Source organism: Akebia trifoliata, chromosome 1 (assembly GCF_017979445.1).
Source record: "Akebia trifoliata isolate Shusen 1 chromosome 1, ASM1797944v1, whole genome shotgun sequence".
Classification (NCBI taxonomy): Eukaryota; Viridiplantae; Streptophyta; class Magnoliopsida; order Ranunculales; family Lardizabalaceae; genus Akebia; species Akebia trifoliata.
In genome coordinates, this window is record NC_141375.1 from 14,642,510 (window position 1) to 14,664,616 (window position 22,107).

Genomic DNA, 22,107 nt, shown 5'->3' on the forward strand with positions numbered 1-22,107 from the left:
GTAAAGATTGAAGGATACATTATGTCCTGTACAGTGAGATCCATCGAGGGCTTGTTCTCTATTTCTTTTATCTGGGAAGTTGAATAACCCGATAATAGTTTGTTTTCTTGGAACCCAGACTCTCATAAACTAATTGAAACCATAGATTGAAGGCTAGTAGAAACACAGATCCTTAAGTTTTCTTATTTATTTATTGATTTTCTACCCTAAGTGTGTATGAGACTCATTTTAAATAACAAAAAGATATGGCTCTTGACAGACTTTCATAGAAAACAAGATTTTTTTAGTTATCCCAAATATTTGGGATAAGTCCTAGATGATGATGATATTCATTATTCATCATATGCCATCGTCATTTGTCATCATCATGAGTATTGTTGTTGTCATTGGTCGTCGTCATCATCATCATCATCATCATCAAACCTTGCCCAAAACATTGGGATTAATTGAATGAATCTTGTTCCTCAATTCATTTTTGTCAAAAGCCATGCCAATCAGTCCCAAATAACTTGTATGAATGCGTTATCAATGGATTGGGGTCAACTTTGTAGTATAAAAAAGTATACTACATAGTCTCTTAGTTATTTCTGAGCTCAATCAACATTAAAAATTAAACTAATCTTCTTTCTAACAATTAAAATGACCTTATTAAAGTAAACTTCATATTGAGGCATCATATATAAGGTCAAATGCTGCAATTTTCCTCCAATATTGGAATGCTCCATGATAATTTCATGTGACAAGTATTTTGACCTTTTTCTTGTATCCAATTATTGTCATTGCATATAGAGAATGGTGGTGGTTAGTTTTGAAGCTCTGAGGTATTGTTTGAAGATGTTTTGGCAATTGATGACGGATACTTTTTACTTCGAATTTTTAATACCTATGAATTTGTATAACCTTTTTTCTTTTGTATCTTCCTTAATTTTAATCTCAATCATCCTCATCATTGTAGAAAAGATAAAATTAGAAAAGAAATATATTATAAAAACTTCTAATTAGTTTTGATATATGGTTATTAGAATGCTTCTGATGTAGTCTCTTTGATTTTTGAATTCATATTGATAATCGAAAGCAATGAAAATTTTTGTTATCTATTTTTATGTGTGTATATGTGTGTGTGTGTGTGTGTGTGTGTGTGTGTGTGTGTGTGTGTATTGTTTTTCAATTTGAAATACATTACTTGATTCTTTTCTTGGTGTGTAGCCTATTGTCATTACTAATAGAATCATGGTGGTTCTTATATCTTTGTTATTGTGTTTTTACACAGAGCTTAGGCATGCTTGTGCTGGTGCTCTTGCGACGCCGAATCGTGAAGGATAGTGCATTTTCTATTTTCCTCAGGGACATACTTAGTTGGTAAGCTTATTTGTTTCAGAAATTTGAGATCTCTGTATTTTGTCCTAGATATTAATAACCAAAATCTTTCGAGAAAAATAATGTTTGATTCTCACTCGTGTTGTTGTTATTTCTTTTAACTTCATTTATAATTTTACAAATTAGTGAAATTGTAGGTTCTTATTGGAATTAAACACTTATAAACATTGTTGAACTTTTTCCAAATTTCATCCTGCAATAATCCCATGCAAATTTATCCATAAATTTATGTTTTTTTTAAGTTAATGTTCTTTATTTCTTTTATCAGGGATGTTGAATCGCCTAAGAATAGTTTGTTTTCTTGGAACCCAATTCTCATAAACTAATCAAAATTGTAGATTGAAGGCTAGTAGAAACACAGATCCTCAAGTTTTTTATTATTTATTTATTGATTTTCTACCGTAACTGTGTATAAGAACTCATTTTAAATAACAGAAGGATATGGCTCTTAACAGACTTTAAATAATAGCAAGAATTTTTTAGTGACCCCAAATCTTTGGGATAGGTCCTTGATGAAGATGACACTCATCATTCATCATCTGTGATCGTTATTTGTCATCATCATCATTATTGTTGTTGTCGTTAGTCGTCGTCATCGTCGTCATCATCATCATCATCATCATCATCATCATGAAACCTTGTGCAAAACATTGGGATTGATTGAATGAATCTTGTTCCTCAATTCATTTTTGTCTAAAGCACTTCCTATTAGCTTTAAATGAATTCTATGAATGCGTTATTAATGGATTGGGGTCAACTTTGTAGTGTAAAAAAGTATATTACACAGTTTCTTAGTTATTTCTAATCTCAATCAACATTAAAAATTATACTAATCTTCCTTCTATCAATTAAAATGACCTTATTAAACTAAACTTCATATTGAAGCATGATATATAAGGTTAAATATTGCAATTTTCCTTTGATATTGAAATGCACAGTGATAATCTCATGTGACAAGTATTTTGACTCTTTTCTTGTATGCAGCTACTATCATTGCATATAGAGAATGGTGGTGGTTGGTTTTGAATCTCATGAGGTATTGTTTGAAGATGTTTTGGCAATTGATGACGGTTACTTTTTTCTTTGAATTTTTTATGCATATGAATTTTTATAACCGTTTTTCTTTTGTATCTTCCTTATTTTAATCTCAATCATCTTCACGATCGTCAACAAGATCAAATTAGAAATTAATATAATAGAGAATCTTCTAATCAGTTCTGTTATATGGTTATTAGAGGCCTCTGACTATGATTTTTGAATTCTTATTTATAATCGAATACAATGACAATTTTTGTTATCTATTTTTATGTGTGTATGTGTGTGTGTGTTTGTGTGCATGTTTTTTTTTCAATTTGAAATTCATTACACGATTCTTTTCTTTGTGTGTAGCCTATTGTTACTGATAGAATCATGGTGGTTCTCATATCTCTATTATTTTTTTATACGAAGCTCTAGCATGCTTGTGCTTGTCCTTTTGCGATGGCGCATCATGAAGGTGAGTGCATTTTCTATTTTCCTCAGGGACATATTTAGCTGGTAAGTTTGTGTGATATAGAAATTTGGAATCTCTATATTTTATCCTTGATATTAAGAACCAAAATCTTTTGAGAGGGATAATGTTTGATTCTCACTCTTGTTGGTGTTATTTCTTCTAACTCTGTTTATAATTTTATAAATTAGTGAAATTGATGGTTCTTATTGGAATTAAACCCTTATAAACATTGTTGAACTTTTTCCAAATTTCATCCTTTAATAATCCTTATTTAAATTTATCCATAAATATATATATATATTTTTTTAAAGTTAATTTTTAGTTACACTCTTCCGGATTTCGTCCAAGGTGGAGGAGTTTGTAGAGATGATGAGTAAAGATCAAAGGATATGGTATGTCCGGTATAGTGAGATCCATCGAGGGTTTGTTCTCTATTTCTTTTATCAGGAAAGTTGAATAACCCGAGAATATTTCGTTTTCTTGGAACCCAAAATCTCATCAACTAATCGGAACCGTAGATTGAAGGCAAGTAGAAACACAGATCCTAAAGTTTTTTTTATTTTTTTTATTGATTTTCTACCCTAAGTGTGTATAAGAACTCATTTTAAGTAACAAAAAGATATGTCTCTTTACAGACATTGACAAAAAAAGCAAGATTTTGTTATTGACCCCCAATCTTGGGATAGGTCCTTGATGATGATTCTACTCATCATTCATCATCTGTGATTGTCATTTTTCATCATCATCATTATTGTTGTTGTCGTTAGTCGTCGTCGTCGTCATCATCATCATTAAACCTTGCCCAAAACATTGGAATTGATTGAATGAATCATGTTCCTCAATTCATTTTTGTTTAAATCCAGGCCTATCAGTCTTAAATGAATTGTATGATTGCGATTTCAATGGATTGGGGCAACTTTGTAATGTCAAAAAGTATACTACACCGTTTCTTAGTTATTTCTAATTTCAATCAACACTAAAAATTATACTAATCTTCCTTCTATCAATTAAAATGACCTTATTAAAGTAAACTTCATATTGAAGCATGATATATAAGGTTAAATGTTACAATCTTCCTTCGATATTAAAATGCTCCGTGATAATCTCATGTGACAACTATTTTGACTTTTTTCTTGTATGCAACTACTGTCATTTCATATAGAGAATGGTGACGGTCGGTTTTGAATCTCACGAGGTATTGTTTTAAGATGATTTGGCAATTGATGACGACTACTTTTTATTTTGAATTTTTCATACCTATGAATTTGTATAACAATTTTTCTTTTGTATCTTCCCTACTTTTAATCTCAATCATCCTCATTATCATAGACAAGATCAAATTAGAAAGAAATATATTAGAGAAATTTCTAATAAGTTCTGCTATATAGTTATTATAATGCTTCTGATGTGGTCTCTATGATTTTTGAATTCATATTGATAATCGAATGCAATGACTATTTATTTTATCTATTTTTATGTGTGTATTTGTGTGTGTGTGTGTGTGTGTGTGTTTTTTTTGCAGTTTGAAATACATTACTCGATTCTTTTCTTGGTGTGCAGCTTATTGTCATTACAGATAAAATCATGGTCGTTATGATATGTCTGTTATTTTGTGTTTTTACACGGGGCTTTGGCATGCTTGTGCTTGCCCTCTTGCAACGGTGCATCGTGAAGGATAGTCCATTTTCTATTTTCCGTAAGGGACTAGTAAGCTTGTTTGTTTAAAAAATTTGAGATCTCTGTATTTTTTCCTAGATATTAATAACCAATATTTTTGGAGAGATATAATGTTTGATTCTCACTCTTGTTAATGTTATTTCTTCTAACTCTAATTATAACTTTACAAATGAGTGAAATTGATGGTTTTTATTGGAATTAAACACCTATAAACATTGTTGAACTTTTTTCAAATTTCATCCTATAATAATCCCATGTATATTTATCCATAAATTTATACTTTTTTCTAAAGTTAATTTTCAGTTACACTCTTCCAGGTTTCATCCAAGGTGGTGGAATTTGCAAAGATGATGAGTAAAGATCGAATGATACATTATGTCCGGTATAGTGAGATCCATCAAGGCTTGTTCTCTATTTCTTTTATGAGGAAAGTTGAAAAACCTGATAATCGTTTGTTTTCTTGGAATCCAGAATTTAATAAACCAATCAAAACTGTAAATTGAAGGCTAGTAAAACCACAGATCCTCAAGTCTATTTATTTATTTATGGATTTTCTACCTAAGCGTGTATAAGAACTTATTTTAAATAACAAAAGAATATGACTCTCGACAGACTTTGAATAAAACAAGATTTTTTTTAATGACCCCCAATCTTTGGGATAGGTCATTGATGATGATGATACTCATCATTCATCGTCTGTGATAATCATTTGTCATCATCATTTGTGTTGTTGTTGGTCATCGTCGTCGTCATCATCATCATCATGAAACCTTGCCCAAAAAACTGAGATTGATTGAATGAATATATTTCCTCAATTCATTTTTGTCTAAAGTAATGCTTATCAGTCTTAAATGAATTCAATGAATGCGTTACCAATAGATTGGCGTCAACTTTGTAGTGTAAAAAAGTATACTTAACAGTCTCTTAGTTATTTCTGGTCTCAATTAACACTAAAAATTAAACTAATCATCTCTCTATCAATTAAAATATGACCCTAATATAGTAAACTTCATATTGAAGCATGACATATAAGGTTAAATATTGTAATTTTCCTTCGATATTGTAATGCATATTGATAATCTTTTGTGACAAGTATTTTGACTCTTTTATTGTATGCAGCTAGTGTCATTGCAAATAGAAAATGTATTGGTTGGTTTTGAATCTCATGAGGTATTGTTTGAAAATGTTTTGGCAATTGGTGACAGTTACTTTTTTATTTGAATTTTTCACACCTATGAATTTGTATAATCATTTTACTTTTGTATCTTCATTACTTTTAATCTCAATCATCCTCATCATCGTAGACAAGATCAAATTAGAAATTAATATGTTAGAGAATCTTCTAATCAGTTCTGCTATATGGTTATTAGAAAGCTTTTAATGTAGTCTCTGTGATTTTTGAATTTATATTGATAATCGAGTGTAATAACAATTTTTATTATCTATTTTTATGTGTTTATGTGTGTATGTTTTTTTTTTTCAATTTGAAATTTATTACATAATTCTTTTCTTTGTGTGTAGCCTATTGTCATTACTGATGGAATCATGGTGTTTTTGATATCTCTATTATTTTGTGTTTTTACACGGAGCTTTTGTATGCTTGTGTTGGTCCTCTTGAGATGGCTCATTGTGAAGGAGAGTGCATTTTCTATTTTCCTAAGGGGCATATTTAGTTGGTATGCTTGTTTGTTTTAGAAATTTGAGATCTCTATATTTTATCCTTGATATTAATAACCAAAACCTTTTAAGAGAGCTAATGTTTCATTCTCACTCTTGTTGATGTGTTATTTCTTCTAACTCTATTTATAATTTTACAAGTTAGTGAAATTGAAGGTTCTTATTGGGATTATACACCTATAAACATTGTTGAACTTTTTTCAAATTTCATCATGTAATAATCCTATGTAAATTATCCATAAATTTATGTTTTTTTTTTAAAGTTAATTTTCATTCACACTCTTTCGGGTTTCGTCCATGATGAAGGAATTTGCAGAGATGATGAGTAAAGATCGAAGGATACGGTATGTCCGGTACAGTGAGATCCATTGAGGGCTTGTTCACTATTTTTTTTTTTAGGGAAGTTGAATAACCTAAGAATAGTTTGTTTTCTTGGAACCCAAAATCTCTGCAACTAATCTAAATCGTAGATTGAAGACTAGTAGAAACACAGATCCTCAAGTTTGTTTATTTATTTATTGGTTTTCTACCCTAAGTGTGTATAAGAACTCATTTTAAATAACAAAAGGATATGACTCTGGACATACTTTGATAAAAAAACATGATTTTTTTAATGACCCAAAATCTTTTGGATAGGTCCTTGATGATAATGATACTCATAATTCATTATCTATGATCGTCATTTGTCATCATTGTTCGTCATCATCATCATTATTTTTTTTGTCATTGGTCGTTGTCGTCGTCGTCGTCATCGTCATCAAGAAACCTTGCCCAAAACATTGGGATTTATTGAATGAATCTTGTTCCTCAATGCATTTTTGTCTAAAGCCATACCTATCAGTTTTAAATGAATTAGTTGAATGCATTATCAATGGATTGGGGTCAATTTTGTAGTGTTAAAAAGTATACTACAAAGTCTCTTAGTTATTTCTGATCTCAATCAACACTAAAAATTAAACTAATCTTCTTTCTATCAATTAAAATGACGTTATTAAAGTAAATTTCTTATTGAAGAATGATATATAAGGTTAAATATTGCAAAATTCCTTCGATATTGAAATGCTCAGTGATAATCCCTTGTGACATGTATTTTGATTCTTATCTTGTATGTAGTTATTGTCATGGCATATAGAGAATAGAGGTTGTTGATTTTGAATCTCATGAGGTATTGTTTGAAGATGTTTGGCAATTGATAACGGCTACTTTTTTCTTTGAATTTTTCATACATATGAATTTGTATAACTGTTTTTCTTTATATCTTCTTTACTTTTAATCTCAATCATCTTTCCAATCGTAGACAAGAACAAATTAGAAAGAAATATATTAGTGCAGCTTTTAATCAGTTCTACTATATGGTTATTAGAATGTTTCTGATGTAGTCTCTTTGATTTTCAAATTCAAATCGATAGTTGAATACAATGACAATTTTTGTTTTCTATTTTTATGTGTGTATGTGTGTTTGTGTGTGTGTTTTTATATTCAATTTGAAATACATTACTCGATTATTTTCTTGGTTGCTCTGATATCATTATTATTCTGTATTTTTACACGGAGCATAGGCATGTTTGTGCTTGTCCTCTTAAGACAGTGCATCGTGAAAGAGAGTGAATTTTCTATTTTCCTCGGGGACATATTTAGCTGGTACGTTTGTTTGTTTCAGAAATTTGAGATCTTTGTATTTTATACTAGATATTAATAAGCAAAATCTTTTGAGAAAGATAATGTGTGATTCTCACTCTTGTTGATGTTATTTCTTCTAATTCTATTTATAATTCTACAAATTAGTTAAATTGATGGTTCTTATTGGTATTAAACACCTATAAACATTGTTGAAGTCTTTCCAAATTTCATCTTGTAATAATCCCCATGTAAATTTATCTATAAATTAATATTTTTTTTAAAGTTAATTTTCAGTTACACTCTTCCAGGTTTTGTCCAACAGGGAGGAATTTTTAGAGATGATGAGTAAAAATCAAAGGATACGTTATATCCGGTACAGTGAGATTCATCGATGGCTTGTTCTCTATTTGTTTTATCATGGAAGTTGAATAACCCTAGAATTATTTGTTTTCTTTGAACCCAGAATCTCATAAACTAATCGAAACCGTAGATTGAAGGCGAGTAGAAACACAGATACTCAAGTTTATTTATTTATTTATTGATTTTCTACCCTAAGTGTGTATCATAACTCATTTTAAATAACAAAAGGATATGACTTTTGACAGACTTTGATAAAAAAACAAGATCCTTCTGTGACCCCAAATTTTTGGGATATTTCCTTGATGATGATGATACTCATCATTCATCATCTGTGATCGCCATTTGTCACCCTCATCATTATTGTTGTCGTCGTTGGTCATTGTTGTCATCATCATCGTCATGAAACCTTGCCCTTAACATTGGGATTAATTAACTAAATTCTTTTTCTGAATTCATTTTTGTCTAAAGCCACGGCTATTAGTCTTAAATGTATTGTATGAATGCGTTATCAATGGATTGGGGTCAACTTTGTAAAAAAATACTACAGTCTCTTAGTTATTTCTGATCTTAATCAACACAAAAAATTAAACTAATCATCTTTTTATCAATTAAAATGACTAATAAAGTTAACTTCATAATGAAGCATGATATATAAGGTTAAATATTGCAATTTTCCTTCGATATTGTAATGCTTACTGATAATCGCTTTTGAAACTCAGGGACAGCAACACTTCCTTTTTTTCTCAGTCTTTGAAGGTTAGGAGATCGAGGAATGGTATCACTAGATTGAAAAAGAAGGATGACCAAATTGTGGAGCGCGAAGATCTCATTGAAAAGGAAGTTGTGGAGTACTTCAAGGACATTTTAGGAAAGGATGAGGATGGTTTTCAGCATGGGAATTGGGATTTTGAATTCAACAAGATCCTAACAATCGCCCAAAGGGCAAGGTTGGCTAGACAGGTCTCAGACGAGGAGATAAAGGATGCCTTTTGGAGTATTGATGGGGATAAAGCTCTAGGTCCCGATGGTTTCTCTGCGGCCTTTTTTCACAAAGCCTGGAGCATAGTGGGGAAAGAAGTTACCTTGGCAATAAAAGGCTTTTTCAAGAAGGGGGGGGGGGGTCTGATTAAAGACCTGAACTCCACAACCATCTCTCTTATCCCGAAGGTTTCAATGCCAAGCTCTTTGGATAATTATCGTGCGATTTCTTGTTGCAATGTTCTTTACAAAAGCATCTCCAAGATTCTGACTAATAATAAAAAGATTGTGGACAACATTTTGATGTCTCACGAGATTATAAGAAGCTTCCACATAGATAAAGGGATGCCTAAAGCTGTTGCGAAGATTGATCTTAGGAAGGCTTATGACACAGTGAAATGGGGGGCAGTGATGAAGTGTTTAAATTTGTTCAAGTTCCCCCCTTATTTCATTTAATGGGTTAGAAGTTGTATCACGTCCACCAGATTCTCGGTGTCTATCAACGGGTCCTTGAAGGGGTATTTCTTAGGGAAGAGGGGTCTGTGCCAGGGAGATCCACTATCCCCTTTTCTCTTTGTGATGATCATGGAAGTGTTGTCGAAGCTCTTAGCCATGGAAGTCGAAAGCAAGAATTTGGAGCTCCTTCCAAGGTGTCGTAGTCCTCAGATTTCTTACTTATGCTTTGCTGACGATCTATTGGTTATGTTTAAAAGTTCTCCTAGGTCAGCGAGATCCCTTTGCTAAACTCTAAAACGATTCAAAGATATGACAGGGCTAGAGATGAACCCATCGAAAAGCAGAATTTTCTTTACGAGCACAAATGTTATCACCAAGGATACCATACTTAGAACCTTGGGGTACAAAGAGGGGATGTTGCCAATGAGATACCTTAGAGTCCCATTGGTTTCGAAAAGATTGTCATATGAAGACTGTCATAATCTTATTGAGAAAATATGTGCTCAAGTTCAAGGTTGGAAAGGTAGATTCTTGTCCTATGCAGGGAAAGTGGAGCTCATCCGATCGGTTCTGAACAGTATGGCTTCCTATTGGGCAAGCTTGTTCATTCTCCCCAAGAGAGTTTGGAAGGAAGTTGGTCAGATTTGTGGGAAATTCTTATGGGAAAGAATTGAAGGTTCTACCAAAATTCCACCCATTGGTTGGGCTCAAATCTGCAAGCATAAACATGAGAGGGGTCTCGGACTTCGAAACCAAGAGGTCTGGAACAAAGTTGCAATTCTACGCCATATGTGGAGCCTAGCCTCAAAACAGGATAGTCTTTGGGTCCGGTGGGTGTACCAAAATCTCATCAAAGATAGGAGCTTCTGGACATTGAAATGTCCAGCTTAATGCTCGTGGTCTTGGAAAAAGATCCTGAACTCGAGAGATGAAGCGAAGGGGCTGATCAGACACCAGATAGGTAAGGGATCAACAACAAATTTCTGGACTGAGCCATGGCATCCAGAAGGTATCCTTGTGAATCAGTTCCCTAGCGAGTTTCGTTATGACTCAAGATTGAATCTTCGAGCAAAGGTGAGCGCTATTATTCAAGATAGGCAGTGGAATCCTTTTTACCGCACGGTTAGAGCCTTAGAGCATATATGGGCTGATCTGGGCAGAGTTGAGCTTGATGCTAAAGATGATGACACGGTCAGGTGGGCAAGCAGCATGACTGGTATGTTCACAATCTCTTCGGCTTATGATCACCTTATGATTCGTGGTCAAAGGGCTAGATGGAGGGAGCTGGTATGGTGTAAAAAAGCCATACCAAAGCACAGATTCACATTGTGGATGGCTGTGATGGGCAGCCTAAAGACCAAAGACTAGTTGCGATCTAGGCACATCATCTCAAGCTCGGTCTGCTCCTTTTGTAATAACAATAATGAGAGTATAGAGCACATGTTTATGGGCTACAAGTTTGGAAGAGATGTTTGGAAAAAGGTTCTCAAAAAGTCCCTTATAACTAGAGCAACAAAGCCATGGGTGCAAGAATTAGATTGGATGATCAATAAATTCAAGGGTAGGGAGCTTACCACGGAGATCAAAGGAACCTCATTCAGCACCTTTGTGTATCACATATGGAATGAGAGATGCAAGAGGATTTTTAAGAATAAGAAATCCCATGAGGACATGTTAGTACAAGTCATAGTCCAAGATGTGAGAATAAGGTTCAGCGGAGAAGCTATCGTGGTGGAGGACTTGAGCTTCAATAGAAGTTTCTTTGAGTCGTGGGCTATAGAAGTTAAATTTAGACTGCCTAATCCGAACAATGCAGATGGATTCCCCCTCCGGTTCAATGGTGGATGATTAATTGTGATGGCTCATTAAGAGGTAACGTTGGGGGTATGGGTGTTATAATTTGTGACCATAATGGAGACATTATATGGGCGACGACGAAAGGGGCTAGAGGGAGATCCGTGTTAATCCATGAGCTCCAAACTATCCATATGGGCCTAGAGAGTGTTGTTGAGCTAGGAGGGCTAGCTATTAAAGTGGTGTCTGATTCAAAGATAGTAGTGGAAGCTTTAAGGGGACAAATCACTCTCCCATGGTATATTGAGAGAATTATTAGGGATATAAAAGAGTTACATGCTAAGCTTAGGGAATGCGAATTTTCGTTTACTTATAAAGAAGCCAATCGCACAGCGGATTATCTTGCGGGCTTATGTAATGAAGATTCCTATGTGGAGATCCTCCCAGGGCCGGCTCCTTCTAGCTTGGCTAGGCTTGTTAAGGAGGATGTCGAGGGAAGGATGGTCCTTAGGTTACCGTCTCTTCTTAGTTGGGGGTCCTCCTAAACTCCAAATCACCATTTTTCAAAAAAAAAAAAGACAAGTATTTTAACTATTTTTCTTGTATGCAGCTATTGTCATTGCATATAGAGAATGGCGGTGGTTGGTTTTGAATCTCACGAGGCATTGTTTGAAGATGTTTTGGCCTTTGATGACGGCTACTTTTTTCTTTTCTTTGAATTTTTCGTGTATTGTATCTTCCTTACTTTTAATCTCAATCATCCTTATCATCCTAGACAATATCAAATTAGAAAGAAATATAATAGAAAAGCTTCTAATTAGCTCTCCTATATGGTAATTAGAATGCTTCTGATGTAGTCTCTATGATTTTAGAATTCATATTGATAATCGAATGCAATGACAATTTTTGTTATCTATTTCTATATGTCTATGTGTGTGTTTTTCTTTCAATTTGAAATATATTACTCAATTCTTTTCTTGGTGTGTAGCCTATTGTCATTATTGATAGAGTTATGATGGTTCTGATATCTCTATTTTTTTGTGTTTTTACATGAAGCTTTGGCATGCTTGTGCTGGTTCTCTTGCAATGGCGCATCGTGAAGGAAAGTGCATTTTCTATTTTCCTCAGGGACATATTAGTTGGTAAGCATGTTTGTTTTAGTAATTTTAGATCTCTGCATTTTATCCTAGATATTATTAACCAAAATATTTTGAAAGAGATAAGGTTTGATTACCACACTTGTTGATGTGATTTCTTTTAACTCTATTTATGATTGTACAAATGAGTGAAATTGATGGTTCGTATTGGAATTAAACACCGATCAACATTGTTGAACTTTTCTGAATTTCATCCTCCCAAGTAAATTTATCAATAAATTTATGTTGTTTTTAAAGTTGATGACGGTTACTTTTTTCTTAGAATTTTTCATACCTATTAATTTGTATAATCATTTTTCTTTTGTATCTTCCTTACTTTTAATCTCAATCATCCTCATCATCGTAGACAATATCAAATTAGAAATTAATATATTAGAGAATCTTCTAATTAGTTCTGCTATATGTTTATTAGAATGCTTCTAATGTAGTCTCGGTGATTTTTGAATTCATATTGTTAATCGATTGCAATGACAATTTTTGTTATCTAGTTTTATGTGTGTGTGTGTATTTTTTTTTTCAATTTGAAATTCATTACACGATTATTTTCTTGGTGTGTAGCCTATTGTCATTATTGATAGAATCATGATGGTTCTGATATCTCTATTATTTTGTGTTTTTACACTTAGCTTTGGCTTACTTGTGCTGGTCCTCTTGAGACGGCGCATCGTGAAGGAGAGTGCATTTTCTATTTTCCTCAGGGACGCATTTAGTTGGTAAGCTTGATTGTTTCAGAAATTTAAGATCTCTGTATTTTATCCTTGATATTAAGTACCAAAATCTTTTGAGCGAGAAAATGTTTGATTATCTTGTTGATGTTATTTCTTCTAACTCTGTTTATAATTTTAGAAATTAGTGAAATTGATGGTTCTATTGGAATTAAACACACCGATAAACATTGTTGAACTTTTTCTAAATTTCATCTTGTAATAATCGTATGTAAATTTATCTATAAATTTATGTTTTTTTTAAAGTTAATTTTCAATTACACTCTTTCGGGTTTCATCCAAGATGGAGGAATTTGCAAAGATGATGAGTAAAGATCGAAGGATAGGGTATGTCCAGTACAGTGAGATCCATCGAGGGCTTGTTCTCTATTTCTTCTATCTAGGAAGTTGAACCTAAGAATAGTTTGTTTTCTTGAAACACAGAATCTCATCAACAAATCTAAACCGCAGATTGAAGGTTAGTAGAAACACAGATCCTCAAGTTTATTTATTTATTTTATAGATTTTCTACCTTAAGTGTGTATAAGAAGTCATTTTTAAATAACAAAGGATATGGCTCTTGACATACTTCGATAAAAAAAAACATGATTTTTTTATGACCACCAATCTTGGGATAGGTCCTTGATGATGATGATACTCATCATCTGTGATCATCATTTGTCATCATTATTCGTCGTCATCATCATTATTGTATTTGTCATTAGTCGTCGTTGTCGTCGTCATCATCATCATCAAACCTTGCCCAAAACATTAGGATGGATTAAATGAATCATGTTCCTCAATTCATTTTTGTCTAAATCATGCCTATGGTTTGGCCGCCTGCCAAATGCTAATACAAAGCCCCATGTCAGTCTCGAGGCACAAGGTGTTGCCTCAAAATTTCGGCATAGTCTCCTCAATTTATGCTAGTATTCCAAGGCGTTCAACCTAAACTTGATAACGACATACATTATCCTACATATATACATACAAAAATATAATACAACGGAAGCCTATATACATTTAATAATGTACGATAGATTGAGTGCAAAAGGATAACAGAACTCAGGATTATACAAACAATCATCACTTTAACAAATGTTCTAACGCTTAATACAACATTTATAATACTCCTGGACAAATTGACATCACTAGGAGGGTATAGCCCCCAATACTCACCAGGGGACAGACTCTGATCATCTATCTGACCTACCAGATAGTCCTTACTGTTTTCTACCACCTGTTTCGTCAAATTCTGAATTTGAAACTAAAAAAAGAGAGAAGAAGGATGAGTAACAATGGTTACCCAATAGGGAGTAAATAATTTCTGCCTAACATAAACGATTTTATCCTAGATATTATTAACCAAAATATTTTTGAAAGAGATAAGGTTTGATTACCACACTTGTTGATGTGATTTTCTTTTAACTCTATTTATGATTGTACAAATGAGTGAAATTGATGGTTCGTATTGGAATTAAACACCGATCAACATTGTTGAACTTTTCTGAATTTCATCCTCCCAAGTAAATTATCAATAAATTTATGTTGTTTTTAAGTTGATGACAGTTACTTTTTTCTTAGAATTTTTCATACCTATTAATTTGTATAATCATTTTTCTTTTGTATCTTCCTTACTTTTAATCTCAATCATCCTCATCATCTAGACAATATCAAATTATAAAAATTAATATATTAGAGAGAATCTTCTAATTAGTTCTGCTATATGTTTATTAGAATGCTTCTAATGTAGTCTCGGTGATTTTTGAATTCATATTGTTAATGATTGCAATGACAATTTTTGTTATCTAGTTTTATGTGTGTGTGTGTGTATTGCAAAGATGATGAGTAAAGATCGAAGGATAGGGTATGTCCAGTACAATGAGATCCATCGAGGGCTTGTTCTCTATTTCTTCTATCTAGGAAGTTGAACCTAAGAATAGTTGTTTTCTTGAAACACAGAATCTCATCAACAAATCTAAACCGCAGATTGAAGGTTAGTAGAAACACAGATCCTCAAGTTTATTTATTTATTTTATAGATTTTCTACCTTAAGTGTGTATAAGAAGTCATTTTTAAATAATAAAAGGATATGGCTCTTGACATACTTTGATAAAAAAAAACATGAATTTTTTAATGACCACCAATCTTTGGGATAGGTCCTTGATGATGATGATACTCATCATCTGTGATCATCATTTGTCATCATTATTCGTCGTCATCATCATTATTGTATTTGTCATTAGTCGTCGTTGTCGTCGTCATCATCATCATCAAACCTTGCCCAAAATATTAGGATGGATTAAATGAATCTTGTTCCTCAATTCATTTTTGTCTAAAATCATGCCTATGTGGCAGCCCGCCAAATGCTAATACAAAGCCCCATGTCAGTCTCGAGGCACAAGGTGGTGCCTCAAAATTTCGGCATAGTCTCCTCAATTTATGCTAGTATTCCAAGGCGTTCAACCTAAACTTGATAAACGACATACATTATCCTACATATATACATACAAAATATAATACAAACGGAAGCCTATATACATTTAATAATGTACGATAGATCAGAGTGCAAAAGGATAACAGAAATACAGGATTATAGAAACAATCATCACTTTAACAAATGTTCTAACGCTTAATACAACATTTATAATACTCCTGGACAAATTGACATCACTAGGAGGGTATAGCCCCAATACTCACCAGATGACAGACTCTGATCATCTATCTGACCTACCAGATAGTCCTCACTCGTTTTCTACACCTGTCTCGTCAAATTCTGAATTTGAAACTAAAAAATAGAGAAGGAAAGGATGAGTAACAATGGTTACCCAATAGGGAGGTAAATAATTTCTGCCTAACATAAACGAATAAACATACTAAATCATTTTAACATATGCAAAGTTTTATAAAAGAAACTACGATTAACTGATACATATAGCCAACTATAAGCAACTAAACATTTTAAAATTCACATTACATCAATCAACCATACCCACTATAGCATTTTCTTTTTATACAAATCTAATTTATCAAATAGAAATATTAAACATGTATTTTATTTTATATATTAAAATAAGACAACAGATACATGATACACAATGGTAGAGTAGTGGAATTAGAAAGTTGGGATTCACGACTGGATCACTCGTAGTTGGGACATGATGTTTCATAATAAAGTATTAGTTCTTTATTTTGTGGCTGGTCACTGTTTACCACAATTGCGGGACCATTATCTGGCTCAAGATGACCGTTTGACGTGATCGAAAATAATGAGTCTCTTTTCGATGTGTTAGAACGTTTGACTACTATAAATTGTTAGTGATCATTGACTAATCATCTTCATCTATGCCTATCAGCCGTGCATATAATTCCTAAATACATAAATCATTCGTATATGACCACCTTTACATTACAAGTTCACTGGTAAAAATAGAGATGAATAAACCTGGATTCTAGGTGTGACTCCACTCTCATATGCATCGCATACCACGTATGAGTTTGGTGGTCCCTACCGTACATCCCAAGATAGTACACCACTCCGGATGATATGACGCACTATCCCTTTAGGCATTCACAGTCTCTTTAACAGCTCACAAAATAGTTACATATATATTATTTTCATTTGAAAACAAAAGAGAAATTAACAATACAAGGTTGAGAATAGATATCCAGTTTTCTACCATGCAACTGTAGTCAACTGTCCTAAAATAAATAACAGAACTTGGAGCCTCTACGCCAACAGAATTTAAATAAACATGCAACCAATCATTATCCTAGGATTTCCCTTCACCAACCTACATACAACATTACAATGTAAAATGCAGACATCACCCCTCAAGTGTGATTCTTACATTTTATCATTTCATCCCCTTTTCCTTTTTTTTTTTTTTCCAATTTTCACAGTTTTCACTTTGTTGAATAAGATATTCACTTTATGATACTCATCAACTCAATATAAGTTCGTTGAATATTAAATCATTTTTTTTCAATTATGAATTTCATTTTTTATTAATAATATTGAAAAAATACAAAACTTAATCAAAATAAGATCCTAGTGGTACATAGGACCCAACTGACAGAAATAATTCGGTGAAATATTCTGTCCACGTATAATTTGTTATATAAATATAATTAAACATATCAAATATTCAAGTTCTGACGTAAATTAAAAATAACCAATTGAATTCTATATTTTGGAAAACATATCAACAAATTTTTAATAAAATCCTAAATGCAATTTTCACAATCTCTGATTACTAATAGAAATTGAGAGTTCCTAACAAATCTTTACGTAAAAGAATTAAAGTGTGTGTAGAAATTGAGACAATCAACGTGGAAATCGAGGCGAATGGGACTTTTAAGACTGTTGATTTTTTAATTTGACCCAATGATTTTAAAGATCTCTATAGCATCCTGCCAAACGCTAACACAAAGTCCCATGTCAAATCTTGAGGTACTAGGTGGCACCTCGAAATTTTGACATGGTCTCCTCTATTTATGTTACCATTCCAAGGCGTTCAACCTGCACCTGATAAACGACATACACTATATCTTGCATATACATACAAAATATAATACAAGCGGAAGCCTATATACATCTAATAACGTATGATAGATCAAAATACGAAAGGATAAAGAAAACACAGGATTATACAAAACTCCTTACTCTAATAAAAGTCCTAACGCTCAGTACAAAATTCATAATACTACCGAGACAAACTAACACCATTAGAGGGGTATAGCCCCAATACTCACCAGGTAATAGACTCTGGTCGTTTATCTGACCTACCAGATAGTCCTTACTCGTGTTCTATACCTGCCTCACCAAACTCCGAATCTGAAACTAAAAAAAATGAAAAAAAAGGGTGAGTAACAATGGTTACCCAGTAGAGAAGCAAATAATTTTTGTCAATAACATCACCTAACATGAACGAATAAACATACTGAAAAATTTTTAAATATGTAAAATTTTACATAAGAAACTACGATTAACTGGTACATATAGCTAGAGATGAGCAACAAAACATTTTAAAACTCACATTACATCAATTAATAATACCCTCTATAGTATTTTCTTTTTATACAAATCTAATTGACCAAATGGAAATATTAAACATATATTTTATTTTATATATCAAAATAACATAACAGATACATAATACATAATGGTGGAGTAATGGAATTAAAGAGTTGGGATTCACAACTGGATTGCTCCCAATCGGGACATGATGTTTCATAATAAATTAGTAGTTCCTGATTTTGTTAATGATCACTGTTTATCACACTTGTAACACAATTTACCAAACTCAGACTGGCCGTTTGATGTGACCATAAGCAATGTGTCTCTTTTTTATGTGTCAAAACATTTGACTAGTATAGATTGTTAGTGATCACTGACTAATCATCTTGGTCTATGCTTATCAGGCATGTATGTGATTCCCAAATATACAAATTATTCGTATACAACCACCTTTACATTACAAGTTCATTGGTAAAGATAGAGAGGAATAAACTCGGATTCTAGTTGTAACTCCACTCTTATACATGTCCTATACCACGTATGAGTTTGGTTGTCCCTACCGTACATTTTAGGATAGTATACCACTCCGGATGATATGACGCACTATTATTTAGCCATTTATAGACTCTTTACTATCTCACAAAATAGCTAAATTTATATTATTTTCATTTGAAAATAAAAAAGAAATTAACAATACAAGGTTGAGAATAGATATCCAATTTCCTACCATGTAACTATGGCCACTCGGCATAAAATAAATAACAAAACTTGGAGCCTCTGCACCAACAGAATTTAAATAAACTTGCAACCAATCGTTATCACTGGATATCCCTTCACCAACATACATACAACATTATAATGTAAAATGCAGACATCACCTCTCGGGTGTGATACTTACATTTTACAATTTCATCCCCTTTTCCAATTTTTTTTTTAATTTTCGTTGTTTTTAATCTGTCAAACAAGACATTCACTTTCTGATATTCATCAACTCAATATGAGTTTATTGAATATTAAATCATTTTTCAAACTATGATATTCTTTTTTTTTCAATAACATTGATAAAATACAAAACTTAGATCAAAATGGGGTCCGAACAGGGCACATACCCAACTGACGGAACTAACCCAATAAAACATCATACCCATAGATAATTTGTTATAAAACACAATTAAACATATCAAATATGTAAGTTCTTGTGTGAATTTGAAATGACAAAAAGTATTCTATAATTTTAGAAATACATTACAAATTTTTAATAAAATCCTAAATGCAATTTTCACAATTTACGATTACTAGTAGTAGTTGAGAGTTCTTTACAATCTTTGTGCGAAAGAATTGAAGCACGTGCACAGAAATCGAGACAGTCAAAACGAAAATCAAGGTGGATCGAACTTCAAGACGACTGATTTTTTATTTTAATCCGGTAATTTTGAAGATCTCGACGTTGTCGTCCTTTCTCCCTTCTGTGACGAAGGATAATTTGACCCCGAACAGGTGAAATTTGATGTTGAAGTTACAAAACCTCCGTATATATATACGGCTGATTTTTTATAATATGAGGTGAAAGAAAAGATGAAATGAAAAGAAGTTGGGTGGGTTTTGTAAATGTGGATACTGTGGACATTTTTTCCTTCTGCGGCGAAAACCAACGATGGCCTGTTCGTGACGGATCTGATTTTGAAAATTGAAAGAAAACAACAAATTTTTTGTTTAAAAATTCATTGACTGGTTTTTGGGTTGTTTAAAAAGAAGATGAATAGTGAAAAAATTTTAAAATTTATTTATATAAATTTTTGAGACGAAATCGGTATTTTACCTATTATTTCGTTTGATAATAATTTGACCGTCCGGACTCCAAAAGTGACGAATGAATACTCTATTTTGTCTAATTTTTTATTTCAGATCTAATGGTATAATAAAATTCTACAAAATATATCTCTAACAAAAATTTACTTTTTCGACCCGATGGGATCCTAAACTTGACATCATTTTCGTTTTTGAAGATATTTCAACTTTTTAGACTAAAAAAATGACAAGTAAATAGTCCATGTTTAATAATTTTTTGTTATGAAGCTAATGGTATGATCAAATCTTAACAATTCTTTCTCTGACAAAAAATCATTATTTTAGCTTGATCCAACTCGGTAGTTGAGGATTTTACAATTTTTCTGTTCGGACTCACATTTGAGCATACTTACAGATTTAAGTATGTTTTCTAAGTATTTTAAATTCAATGGTGTGGTTAGATTTCATTAAAAATGATCAGAATAAAATCCTACAGTTTTACCCTAAGTCCCACTTTCAGGATTTATTTTTCAAAAGTCAACTTTTTATTTTTCCTCGAGATATGAATAGAAAACTCGGGGTTTTACATTCTCCCCCCTTATTAAAAATTTCGTCCTCGAAATTAAAATTATACCTTATCAAACTTCGTCATTACCACACAACATGTATAATAAACGATACCTACCCTCAATTATCTTCTATTCTTTGTTCTAAACCAACCTCATTTTCAATTCATAAACCTTATGCCACCTATTTTTCATCAACCCAATACATCCATCAATTAATCATTCCAAATCAAACTTATACTCCAATTAATCCATTATTTGTATAACCCTAAGATAACAATCAATTCACATTATATCACTTCCCCATTAATATCTATCAACAACAATCCTTCACATCTTCTCTATTCTCTATTTGTATTTCTCTCACGAATTACATCATCTATTATGTTTTACTCATACTTGCCATGACTATTACTCCTCAATGCATAGATTTACCGTAAATATACCACTTGTGGAATCATTTATCCGGCTCAGTTAGCCACTTGACGTGACCGTAAGTAATGGGTCTCTTTTCGATGTGTCAAAACAACGTTCAACTACTATAGATTGTTAGTGATTATTGATTAATCATCTTCGTCTATGCCTATCAGGCATACATGTAATTTCCAAATATACAAGTCATTCGTATATGACCACCTTTACATTACAAGTTCAATAGTAATGATAGAGAGGAAAAAATCAAATTTTATAAATTATATCTCTAACAAAAGTTTACTTTTTTTATCCGATGAGACCCTAAAATTGACGTCATTTTCGTTTTTTACGATATTTCGACTTTTTGGATTCTAAAAATGACAAGTAAATAGTCCAGGTTTAATAATTTTTTGTTATGAAGCCAATTGTATGATCGAATCTTAACAATTCTTTCTCTGACAAAAAATCATTATTTTAGCCTGATTTGACTCGATAATTGAGGATTTTATAATTTTTCTGTTTGGACTCGCATTTAAGCGTGCTTACAGGTTAAAATATATTTTTTAAATATTTTAAATCCAATGATGAGGTCAGATTTCATTAAAAATGACCAGAACAAAATCCTACAGTTTTACCCTAAGTCCCACTTTCAGGATTTGTTTTTCAAAATTCAAATATTTATTTTTCCTTGAAATACGAATAAAAAACTTAGGATTTTACAATCTCGATGCCGTCGTCCTTTCCCCCTTCTGCGACGGAGGACTGTTTGACCCCGAAATAGATGAAATTCAAGGTCAAAGTTACGAAATCCCCGTATATATACGGTTGAGTTTTGATGATACGAGGCGAAAGAGATGAGAAAACGAGAAGAAGTTGGGTGAGTTTTATAGATGTTGAAGCTATGGACCTTTTTCCCTTCTGTGGCGGAAGTCAACGACGGCCCATTCACGATAGATCTGAGTTTGAAAGTCAAAGAAAAAATCAAATTAAAAAAAAAAAAAAACATCTTAGCTGACTTTTTAAGGCG

General features: G+C 32.5%; 1 long non-coding RNA gene across 1 annotated transcript; it reads left to right on the forward strand.

Annotated features, from left to right (window-relative positions):
* The first annotated feature begins 1,269 nt into the window (after positions 1-1,269).
* Positions 1,270-4,940, forward strand: LOC147410758 (uncharacterized). Its single transcript, XR_015179302.1, has 3 exons — positions 1,270-1,359; positions 2,362-2,413; positions 4,864-4,940. It is a non-coding gene; the product is annotated as an uncharacterized LOC147410758 (long non-coding RNA).
* Positions 4,941-22,107: the final 17,167 nt, after the last annotated feature.